Below are 12,878 nucleotides of genomic sequence, written 5' to 3'. Positions count from 1 at the left end.
AACATCCCAAAACTAATGTTGAAAGAAATTCCTGGAACAGCTCTTTGAAAGTATCTGGAAAATTACCAGACATTCCCAAAGCTTGGCCACCCTACGCTGGAAAATACCATAAGTCTTTTTGCACCCATCAACCTCGCATCCTGATGGTCCGTTCCCTCAGAGGGATGGCCCCCAGTCGACTGCACTTCCTCTCGCTCCAGTGGGGGTTGACGACGAAAAAATGTTGGTCATATATGCATCATATCTGCGGAAACGAAAACCTGCCCTAGCATAGGTAGAAGACAAACACCATCATTGTCGCATCATAGTGTTCTACTTTGTGGAAAAAGGACCCAGCCTCGTTCAAAAAGATTTTAAAGTATACGGTGTCTTAAGTAAAATATATGAGATTTTTGTACAAATAGGAGGAATCGGGAAAAATAGAACACTTACGGATTTTTTTACAGGAAAGGGGTGAGCAAATTAGGGGCCTGCCTTAGCCGAGTGGTTAGAGTCCGCGGCTACAAAGCACAGCCATGCCGAAGGTGTCTGGGTTCGATTCCCGGTCGGTCCAGGATCTTTTCGTAATGGTAATTTCCTTGACTTCCCTGGGCATAGAGTATAATCGTACCTGCCACACGATATGCGAATGCGAAAATGGCAACTTCGGCAAAGAAAGCTCTCATTTAATATCTGTGGAAGCGCTCATACACACCAATCTTAGATTTATACGTAACGTAATTTTTGCCTAAATAATGCAAAGCCATTTCTCATGTATTATTCAATGATGTAACCTATAAACACACCAATATATCCAACATTGTTACCAAAATCCTTAATATTGAACGCGAATCCTCTTCTCTCGAAGAATGTTGCATGCAAAACGGCTCGGTTTCATTGATTTTCACGCTGAAAATTCAATCATAAACTATGCACATGACATGACAAGCCGTTGATCCATCCATGTGCATTATTTTTAACAAAATATTCGGCGTAGAATCATGTAAACCGAGCATTCTTGTTTGCAATTTCACTTTCAAGATGCAATATAGCATGCAATATTGGCGAATGTTGAATGTTAGATCATGAAATGTTTCAGTTTCACTCAAGATTGCAAGCATTTTCGAATGCAATGAGACAAATTGCATTAATTAACGATGAATGTTCAGTTACAATTCCTTTTACATGATTATCATAAAAAATTACGTGCCATGTAAATTTGAGAATTTTTTGCTGTGTAAAAAGCTGAGAAGCAGGCTCTGTCTCTGTGAGGACGTAATGCCAAGAAGAAGAAGAAGGGTTGGTTGGTTGGTTTGACTTTATTAACGAGATTTTTAGCCCTAGGCTAGTTCATCTCGGGACCAACGGCTTTACTTCCCTTCCGAAGGAAGTCGTCACTATAACTTTTTACGTCATAAGTGACTATGTCGGGGATGGGATTCGATCCCAGGTCCTCGGCGTGAGAGGCGAGTGTTCTAACCACTACACCAGGTCCGTCCCCAGAAGAAGGGTGAGCAAACACTATTTCCTCGTAATTTTTTGCTTAGGGTATCATATTTTTCATACATCGTTCGATCACCCGCTGAATTGCGTCCAACAATTCCCCCAAAACAGCACACTGTGAGTGCTGGGGAAAACGCTTGACCGGAGGAGAATCGCGCACCAAATTTCTGAATGATTTGTGTGATGGGGACACATACTTCAATTGTAAAACGAGCATCAGCGCAAGAGGTCCACCGATGAATACCTTTGGCTGCTTCTGCTACTGAAACTGGAACTCGTCCCGTATATGCGATAGCGCATCCGTGCAGCACGTTTTTTGACAATGAGTGCAATGAAGATGATAAATGGGTCGGACAGAAAGCACCGCGCGAATGCATTTTTATGCGTTTTCGTATTATTGTTTCAACAATTATTTTTATGATTTTACTTAAATCATTTACTTTTATGGCGCGGGAAGGTTCCGTTCCAAAGGGTTGGTGTCCTTTTTGGGTGGGGAAAAATGATGGTGCACAGGAAAGAAAGGGGAGGGGTATTGGTAGATTGCGTGGGGATTTATGTGACGCTTTCAGGACTGGCCAACTGCTGCGGTCAGTCCGTCAGTCACTCTGCATTGCAATTGGTCTTTGATGGTCAATATTTGCTCAGCACTCGATGGATGGATTTGCTCGTGTGTTTGTATTTATGTGTGGGGATTTCATATCGTAAAACTTTGGTTCCATGATTGATTTATTAACGAGCGAGTGTGTTGTTTTATTTCTACCCATCGTCATCAAAATTCAAGAGAAATGGATGAATGTGGAGGTGGAGTTTGGCAATGCTAGCAGGTTTTGCTGAAGTATGTGCATCGGCTACGACATATCGATTATTTATGACTCCAGCAAAGTGAAATGGAATTGTCGATATTGATGACGAAAAGTACTTGTGATAGACTGATGTATTTATGCGACAGGTGCCCACAAGACCTTCCCTCTTTATTTTTTCTGTCATTACGTACAGGATTAGCCGAGTGGTTAGAATCCTCGGCTACAAAGCGGTTTGATTCCTGATCGGTCCAGGATCTTTTCGTAATGAAAATTTCCTTGACTTCCTTGAAATACGAATGCAAAAATTGCAACTTTGGCTAAGGAAATTCTCAGTTCTTCTTCTTGTTCTTCTTGGCACTAACATCCTCACTGGGACAGAGCCTGCTTCTCAGCTTAGTGTTCTGATGAGCACTTCCACAATTATTAACTGAGAGCTGTCTTTGCCAAAGTTGCCATTTTCACATGCGTATCTCGTGAGGCACGTACGATGATACTTTATGCCCACACAGTTCGAACGAAACGTGTAAATTTCTGAGACATATAATGCACATAACTGGAGCGTGGAATATCATGGATATTTACATGATATGTCATGTAAACTTCAGTTATATGTCATGTAATCTAGCAGGATCCTGAGTGATTACATGACATATAACACATTTTTACATGATTTCAAACTGAAATTTACATGACGTCATGTTTACATCGCATAAATGAAGTTTACATGACGTGTAATCTTCATTATTTTTTACTGTGCAGGGAAGTCAAGGAAGTTTCCATTACGAAAAGATCCTGGACCGACCGGGAATCGAACCCAGACACCTTAAGCATGGCTTTGCTTTGTAGCCGCGGACTCTAACCACTCGGCTAAGGAAGGCCCCTCTCAGTTAATAACTGTGAAAGTGCTCATAAGAACACTAAGCTGAGAAGCAGACTCTGTCCCAGTAAGGACGTAATATGACAAAAAAGAAGACGACCTTGTCTTGAAATTGATATAAAGCATCCAAAATAAAATCAGTAAAAATGGTATTTTTTAAATAACAAACCTGTCAAATTTTCACTAGAATCCGTTTATGGACTCTTTTGTTGTCGCCTTGTGTTTCCTTATTCCATCAGGATCAAATTAAATAGGCTCAAATGGCTTTAGCACAAATCTTCCAAATGGCGAGAAACGTGTCTCTGGTACTGGTATTCTGTAACCAGTTACCAGATACCGCCAACAACTGCTTTCATTCACAATTATCAAGTAACCTTTTTTTCCTACAGTTACATCCATAAGCATATCAATTCACACATATATAATGTCAGCTACTACCGACCACCGCTGCAAAATTCAACAAATGAGTACAAATTGCGTATGCAAACATTGTGAAACGCACCGTCACGCAGTCGTCACAAGAATGTAAAATAATTGAACATTCGTTTCAATTGAGCTGAAGTACTGTGCGAAAGTATGGCTCTCCGGAATGAGGGCCCAGTCAGTAGTGTGTGACATGGATGTTTATAATTTATTGCTCCGCAACTCGAGAGCAGCCAGCAAGGAAAGTCTCGTTTGGTGGCCCCTTGTCCTCCTTTGTCGCCTCCAGCCTAGCTCATCGACCTCACTCGACGATGATGGTCATCGCCTTTCGACCACGCTGCCATTCAGAGAAATCAAGTGATCTATCGCCTTCAACCCGCGCTGCTGAATTGGACGGGGTAATTTATGGGCGAATTATATAAAATTCTCATAAAAAGATTTCCTCATCTTCATGGGATGGAAGGCGAGAATCTTGATGGGAGCAGCTTGTTTCTGTTGCCTGCCTGCAATGCTTGAATGGAATTGAGCAGCAGACAGAGGCGTGAATAGCCATCGGACCTAGAGGGGGAGCCCACAGCCCATGTTGTGGTCAACAATTAGATAACGGGGTGAATCATACTGCACCATAATATCACCTGCATGCTGGCAACACTTGTACTCACCTTCAATCATTCATCATTCAGTGAACAGTGCCATATCTAGAATGTCATCAAAACATTGAGGTTATTTGAATGATATATAAACCATGTCTTATTTTTTTTTACCATTATGATCATTCTTGATTGACACAATGTTGTTATTGTTTACCTTCTTTGATTCTGCAAGAGCTTATATTGTTAGACAGTTACACTTCTTTATGCATTAAGAAAATGTTAGACATTATGCATTTAGCTTAGACTGACTACACATATCAATGGTTGCTATTCCGTGATTGACCGAAGTCAGTGAAAATGCACAAAGAATCAATTAGAAGTTCGGCTGGGATTGGCCATAATCTTCTTCAGTGTGCATAGTTCAGTGCCTCTATTTATACAGGGTCAATAATGGCGCCGGCCACGTCCTTGCAGTCATGTGGGATTGGGGGAAGGAATGTTAGTGTGAAACCTTTGCTATTTGGAGACCGTGTTTGCCTCTGCGTCTCCACAAAGGTTACTGGGAGGGATGTTTGTTAATGGGAAGGATCGTTGTGTCACAGGATTCACTTTGATAAGGAATTAGACCATGATTAAAAAATATTTGTGAGATTTAAACATGCTTATATGTAAATATAATATTTTCATTTGTTATGAACAATTTCTATGTAGAGAAAAATTATGCCGACACTAGAGGTGACGAACCATTCAAATTTTGTTTAAAAAAGTGAACCATTCGCAAATCTACACTTGCTGTGTCAAACCCTTCAAAGTTTTTTTTAAATTACAAAAATGAAAGTAAAAAGAAAAAAGGGTTTTGAAAATAAAAGTCAAACATAAATAATTCATGACTCAGAATTTATGGCGACATTCACAGAGACGAACCATTCAAAGTTTGTTGAAAAACTATGTTTACGTTCCACCGTTGTAACGATTAAATGAGCAGTCATACATATTTTATAGATTAGAAATAGTAGCATAAAACGAGCTCATCAATTGATCCGTCATCCTTGACTGAGCAGCAACAATCCACTTTCAGCTTCACTCGTTTGCTCGGCTATATAAAAGCATTCAGAGAAAATAGGCGCGCGACCTGAGAGAGAAAACCACTGACGACTTCTCGGGCTTGCTTGACACACCAGGAGCAAGCGTCAAGAATGAAGGATCAAAAAGAACTAATCGAACGCGGCACTTTTTCACTTTACTCGACCGACGCGCGACATGTTTGATCCTGCCCTCATCAATGTCAATGTCCATATCATCCGTGAAGCAAACAAATTGACTGGATCTCGTAAAAATCGTACCTCGGCTCTCCGCATAACACCTTCTAGTGCAATATTGAACAACAGGCACGAGAGTCCATCACCTTGTCTAAGTCCCCGGCGGGATCCGCTGACGAACTAAATTGTTCGCATGAAACCTTCACACAATTTTGCACACCTTCCATCGTCGCTCTTAGTCTCGTGAGCTTTCCGGGAAAGCTGTTCTCGTCCATGATTTTGCATAGTTCTTCACGGTTGATACTAACGTATACCACCTGGAAATCGATGAAAAGGTGATGCGTTGGAACCTGGTATTCACGACATTTTTGGAGAATTGGCCGTACAGTAAAGATCTGGTCCGTTGTCGATCGGTCGATCGTTGTCGATTTAAAATGGTGACAGCTCGGAAGTTCTCACAATCTAACTTGTCGCCTTTCTTGTAGATAAAGCATATTATCCCTTCCTTCCACTTCTCCGGTAGCTGAGCTGTTTCCCAGATTGTGCCTATCAGCCAATGCAGACAAATGGCCAGCCTCTCCGGGTCCATCTTTATAATTTCAGCTCCGAAACTATTCTTAACAGCAGCTTTATTGTTCTTGAGCTAGTGAATGGCATCCTTAACCACCCCCAAAATGGGGGCTGGTTGGTTTCCATCTTCCGCAGTACTGACGAAGGCATTTCCTCCGTTGTCCCGACCTTCATTACATGTGCTCTCAGCGCCATTCAGGTGTTCGTCGAAGTGCTGCTTCCACCTTTCGATCACCCCACGCTCGTCCGTCAAAATGCTCCCATTCTTATCCCTGCACATCTCAGCTCGTGGCACGAAGCCGTTGTGGGATGCGTTGAGCTTCTTATGGAACTTACGTGTTTCTTGAGACCGCAACAGATGTTTCATCTCCTCGCACTCCGTCTCCTCCAGGCAGCGTTTTTTCTCCCGAGAGAGGCGAGTCTGCTGTTGCCGTTTCCGTTCATAACGTTTCACGTTCCGCCGGGTCCTTTGCTGCTGCATGACCACCCGCGCTGCATTCTTCTCCTTCAGAATCTGCCTACATTCCTCGTCGAACCAACCGTTCCGTCGACTCCGTCCCACGTACCCAACGTTGCTCTCAGTTGCATTGTTGATGGCTGCTTCTATTGTTCTCCAGCACTCCTCAAAAGGGGCTTCATCCAGCTCACCCTCTTCTGGTAATGCAGCTTCGAGGTACTGTGCTTACGCAGTTGCGACATCCGGTTGCTTAAGCCGCTCTAGGTCATACCGGGCGGCCGTCGGTACTGTACGTTATTAACGACCGAGAGTGTTGGGCGTAGTTTATTCATCACCAGATAGTGGCCAGAGTCGATGCTAGGGCCACGATAGGTCCTGACGTGCCGTCCATCGATCAGAACGTGGTCTATTTGTGATTCTGTCTGCTGTGGTGATCTCCAGGTTTATCGGTATGGAAGGCTGTGCTGGAAGTAGGTGCCATGAATGACCATATTCTTGGAGGCGACGACATCAATTAGCCGCACGCCGTTTTCGTTCGTCAGCTGGTGGGCACTGAACTTTCCAATAGTCAGTCTGAATTCCTTCTCCTTTCCAACCCGAGCGTTTAGATCTCCTTTGACGATTTTGACGTCGTGGTTTAGGCAGCTGTTGTACTTACGTTCGAGCTGCGCGTAAAAAGCGTCTTTATCATCAGTGCTTCTGGAGTGAGGGCTGTGCTCATTTATTATGCTGAAGTTGAAGAACCGGCCTTTGAGCCTCAACTTGCACATTCTCTCATTGATCGGCCACCACCCGATCACGCGCTTCTGCACATCTCCCAGCTCGTGTGTGTTGCCCAGTGTTGTAAGCAATCACGGTAGTCGACACCTTTGCGCTGATATTCGGCAGCGCTTCACTTAAACATTCTCAACACGAGCGATCAAACGAATGTCGAAAAGAAACATGTCAATTGAACGCCACTGACCACCATAGCTTCGAAAGGAAACGTTACGGTTTTGTTTGTTTCTGTTCTGCTTTCACTGTATATGTGTCACATTCGAAATTACAGGCAAGATCAAACTATTCATTTTGTTTATGATCCGATGTTTGAATTCTATAGTAAACTTATAATTCATGCAAATGTCATCGTGTTAGACGACATTCAATTGACACTTTTTTGTGTTTGTCGACGTTCATTCTGAAGCTCGTGCTGTGACTGCTGACCATGGCAACGGAACGAACGTCGCGCAAAGTGTCGAATATTTACAGCACTGAGTGTTGCCACAGCACTGATAGATGGTATGGTTACCTCTAAACGTTCGCACCATTGATCCCTTCCAACACACTTCCTGGAACGTTACGATGCCGAATCCACGGCGAGTATGCGTGTGCTCCCGATGAAGTTGAGAGATTTACAGTTCCACGTACCGAGCTTCCAATCGCTAGTTCCTTTACGTCGCTGTGGTCTTCGCCGATTGACTCGGTTCGTATTCTCTCGTTGATTATATGTTGCTTTATTTTTTGACGGCTGGCATGCAGGGCCTGACACCAACCCACTCGATTTCCTGAGGACCATTACCCCTAAATGTTCGGAGGGCCATAGTTTAGTGTCCTTCTCCGGCACTCTGACGATGATCAGCCGCCCCTGACATGGGGAACAGACGTTGTTTTGAGCCGCTTCTAACATGGAGTACAGAAGCTCGAGGTTTGCAGAGAAACATCCCCCTACTTTCCTGTCAGCATACGACCAAATTTCCCACCGCGTTTGATAACCCGATCTTCCTCAAGGTTGCTCGTACCCTGACTAGTACCGTGAGGAGATAGGGATAGGAGTTGCTGGGCAGGGGCTAAGGACCGCACAGAGGGGTTTCATTCCTGTAGGTACGCGAGGTATCAATGGTACTCCATGCCCAGTAATTTACAATCCATCTTCCTGTACCTCCAATTCCTTCTTTGAAAATCTATGATACATTTCTTTAGGATAATCTCTTCAGTAATTCTTCCACAGATTTCCCCTGGGATTGCTTCAGAATTTTCAGGATTATTTCAGGGATTTAACCAGCAATTTTTCTACAGGTTTTTTTTTCTAGGGATTTCACCAGCAAAATCTTTACAGTGATTCTTTCTGAAACACCTTTAAGGATTCTCCAGAGATTATTCCAGAGATGCCTCTAGGAGTTCTCCAGTAATCAACTTGAATAATCCAACAGAGATACCTGGAGAAGCAGAGACTCATCGTTGGATTTCTCTAGAAACATTTCTACAAGGATTCCTGCAGAGATTTCTCCAACTTTTCTTCTTCTTCTTGGCATTACGTCCTTATTGAGACAGAGCCTGCTTCTCAGCTTAGTGTTCTTATAAGCACTTACACTGTTATTAACTAAGAGCTTTCTTTACCAAAGTTGCCATTTTCGCTTTCGTGTATCGTATGGCAGGTACGATTATACTCTATGCCTAGGGAAGTCAAGGATATTTCCATCACGAAAAGATCCTGGACCGACTGGGATTCAAACCCAGACACCTTCAGCATGACTTTGCTTTGTAGCAGCGGACTCTAACCACTCGACTAAGTAAGGCCCCAGCTTTCACAGTAGGAATTTCTCCGAGGATTGCTCCAGAAAAATATCTACATGATTTCCTCTAAAAATTGTTCCAGGGAAGAGCTGGTAAAGATTCGACTGTACACCCGATTCTGTTTTTGCACGGGGGATGCGTACCGTGCAAAAAAAGTTTTCAGTTCAAAATTTCAAAAACCGTGCAAAAAAGTAACACCATTTCTCGACGTTTAATTCAAAAATAAGGTTTTGACAAAAAAAATGTATGGAAACTTTTTTTTTTTGCACGGCCGTGTAAAAAAATCCGTGCAAAAACAGAATCGTGTGTATATTCAAATGAAATGTGCATTCTTTTTACGCAGTCTGTATTATAAAAAAGACGTTAAAAAATAAAGACTGTATACCTAAAAAGCATATTTGATGTTGCAGGGATTTATTCAGGAATTCCTCCAGTTGGTTGGTTTGACTTTATTAACGAGATTTTTAGCCCTGGGCTAGTTCATCTCGGGACCAACGGCTTTACTTCCCTTCCGAAGGAAGTCGTCACTATAACTTTTTACGTCATAAGTGACTATGTCGGGGATGGGATTCGATCCCAGGTCCTCGGCGTGAGAGGCGAGTGTTCTAACCACTGCACCAGGTCCGTCCCCGGAATTCCTCCAGGGTTTTTACTCGGGAATCCGTTCATAGGTTCCTGCATGATTTTCGTTAGGAAATCTTCCAGGAATTTAACCGGGGATTCCTCTAAGGATCACTCAAGTTTTTTTTTCTAGCGGTTCCTCCATTGATTGCCCCTGAAATCCCTCCAAGAACGTATTCAGGGATTACTCAAAAAACCTCTTAAGGAAAGGAGTTTCTGTTGGAATATCTTAAAAAATCACGGAGAAAACCCTGGAATGCTTATTCTTCTTGATTAAATCGCTGGAGCAATTCATAAGTTAACCTCTTTTGGAATTTCTAGAGGAATTCATGGAGGAATCCATTGAGTATTTTTTTGGGAGCCCAGAACGAAGTTTTGGAGAAATTTCGAAGGAATTCCTGCAGAATTACCTGAGAAAATCCTTAGAATAATTCATGTAGCGATTTTCTTGGAGGCACTCCTGGAAGAAGTCCTGAAACAAACTCTTGAGGAGTTTAGCTTAGCTTAGCTTAGACTGACTACACATATCAATGGTTGCTATTCCGTGATTGACCGAAGTCAGTGAAAATGCACAAAGAATCAACTAGAAGTTTAGCTGGGATTGGCCATAATCTTCTTCAGTGTGCATAATTCAGTGCCTCTATTTATACAAGGTCAATAACGGCGCCGGCCACGTCCTTGCAGTCAGGTGGGATTGAGGGAAGGAATGTTAGTGTGTAACCTTTGCTATTTGGAGACCGTGTTTGCCTCTGCATCTCCACAAAGGTTACTGGGAGGGATGTTTGTTAATGGGGAGGATCTTTGGGTCAAAGGATTCACTTTGATAAGCGATTAGACCATGATAAACAATGATTTGTGAGATATATACGTGCTTATACGTAAATATAATTGTTCATATAATTTCTATGTAGAGGAAAATTATGCCGACACTTGAGGTGACGAACCATTCAAAGTTTGTTGAACAAATACCTAAATGTAACATTCCTACAGCTGTCAGTACGAAAGCATGTGTTATTATATTTTACTCATTTGAAAAGAAACAAAAGACTCAATTGGTTGGGACATCATAGAACACTCTTATTCTTATGCCGACACTTACAGTGGCGAACCATCCAAAGTTTGTTGAATAAAGTGAACCTTTCGCAACTCTACACTTGTAGTGTCGAACCATTCAAAGTTTTTTCAATTACAAAAATAAAGGTATATAAGGGGTGTTCTGAAAAAAAAATGTTAAACATAAATAAATCATGAATCAGAGTTTGTGTCGACACTCACAGTGACGAACCATCCATAGTTTGTTGAAACATCATATTTACATCCCACCATTGTAACGATTAAATGTGCAGTCATACATATTTTATAGATTAGAAATAGTAGCATGAAACGAGCTCACCAATTGATCCGTTATCCTTGACTGAGCAGCCACAGTCCACTTTCAGCTTCACTCGTTTGCTCGGCTAGCACTCAGAAAAAAAAAGGCGCGCGACCCGAAAAAAAACACGGACGACAGCTCGGGCTTTCTTGACGCACTGCCCAGGAGCAAGCGTCAAGGTCGTCGAAAGATCAAAAAGAACGAACCGATCGCGGCACTTTTTAACTTACTCCAACCGAACTCCCATATCACGCCACTATTTTACTTACGAGATCGACGCGCGACATGTTTGATCCTGCCCTCGTCGCTCGCTCCGGCAAAAGCAAGCGTCAAGGTCGAAAGATCAAACAGAACTAACCGATCGCCGCACTTTTTTACTTACTCCAACCGAACTCCCCGATCACGCCACTTTTTCACTTACTAGACCGACGCGTGACATGTTTGATCCTGCCCTCGTCGCTCGCTCCGGCAAAAGCAAGCGTCAAGGTCGAAAGATCAAACAGAACTCCCTGAAATAAACTCTTGAGGAGTCCCTATAAAAATGTTTGAAGTTTTTCTCTTGTAGAATCACTTGATAAATTTCCGGTGGATCTTCTGCAAGAATTCCTGGAGGAAATCTCAAGAATAATTCCCAGAGGTATCTCGAGAAGACAACCTAAAAACTTCTGGAAAAATATCAGAAGTAGGGTAAGTGTACTAGTTTTGGCCATAGTGGTTCCCAATTTCGCCATACGTGATAATTTGTTTAATTCCACATTTCAAAAGGTTTTGTGTATTTAAGCAGTTAGATATACGATAAAACTTGACGTTAAAACATTCGAAAAGATTACAAATTTGAAAGTTATTGAAATTGTACAAATGGCCAAATAAGGAACCACTATTGCCATAACTGGTACACTTTCCCTAATTCTTAAAGAATTTGCATAGTGTAAGACTATGAATTTTTGGAGGAATATCAGGAAAATACGCTAGGAAAATCTTTGAAGAAGTCCTTAAATTTCTGTAATGATTCCAGAGCATGTTTCCTGAGGAGAAATTCTTGGAGAAATCTCGGAGAAATGATGCCTTGCTCAGAAGTACGCCAGCACGTCACCATTTTTAGCCACAGATCACCAAAGTTGTTTAATACACTGGTTTCCTAGATGTTAACATGAAGTTTGTTCTATAATATATCATTTTTCGTTTCTTTTATGTGGCAAAACATATTACATTTCTAAACCACCAAAAAAATATTTTTGAGCATCGATAGTATGGACCGATGCACGAGTTCACTATTTGACTTTTGAGCGGTGCCGTGTTATTTACGTGACCATAGCAACAAGTGAATTCGGCACCGCTCAAACGTCAAATTAGTGAACTCGTGCATCGGTCCATTAGGAACTTTATTGATGAGTATTGTTATACACATGAAGTTTAAATTCTGTAGCAAATTAAGCAAACAAACTGCCATACAATTTGGCAAACTCGCATGCAAGTTGGCTGAAATAGTCAAATTTTGCACTTTCAACAGACAATATTCGAAAAACTAGACGTGCTTTGATATTTTTGAAAACTACAAAACTACAACACTCAATTAAGTAAATAGCAGTATTTTGGTGCTTCAGACAAAATTGTCTTCCACCCTAGTAATTAAGATAACTGGTTTCTCATTTTTATAATATGTAATCCTACTTAATAACATAAAATGCTTCGGTTTTCTGATTAACAATAAGGGGTCATCCAAATATGACGTCCATCATTGAGGGGAGGGGGGGGGGGGGTGTCTATAAAAGTGTGACAGTGCATGTATTAGGTATTGGAAAAAGCGTGACAGAGGGGGGACATGTGGGGTTCTAGAAATCCCGAAAAACGATGGACGTCATATTTGA

Source organism: Aedes aegypti, chromosome 2, assembly GCF_002204515.2.
Source record: "Aedes aegypti strain LVP_AGWG chromosome 2, AaegL5.0 Primary Assembly, whole genome shotgun sequence".
In the NCBI taxonomy this organism is placed as follows: Eukaryota; Metazoa; Arthropoda; class Insecta; order Diptera; family Culicidae; genus Aedes; species Aedes aegypti.
Note: the sequence above shows the minus strand (reverse complement) of the source record.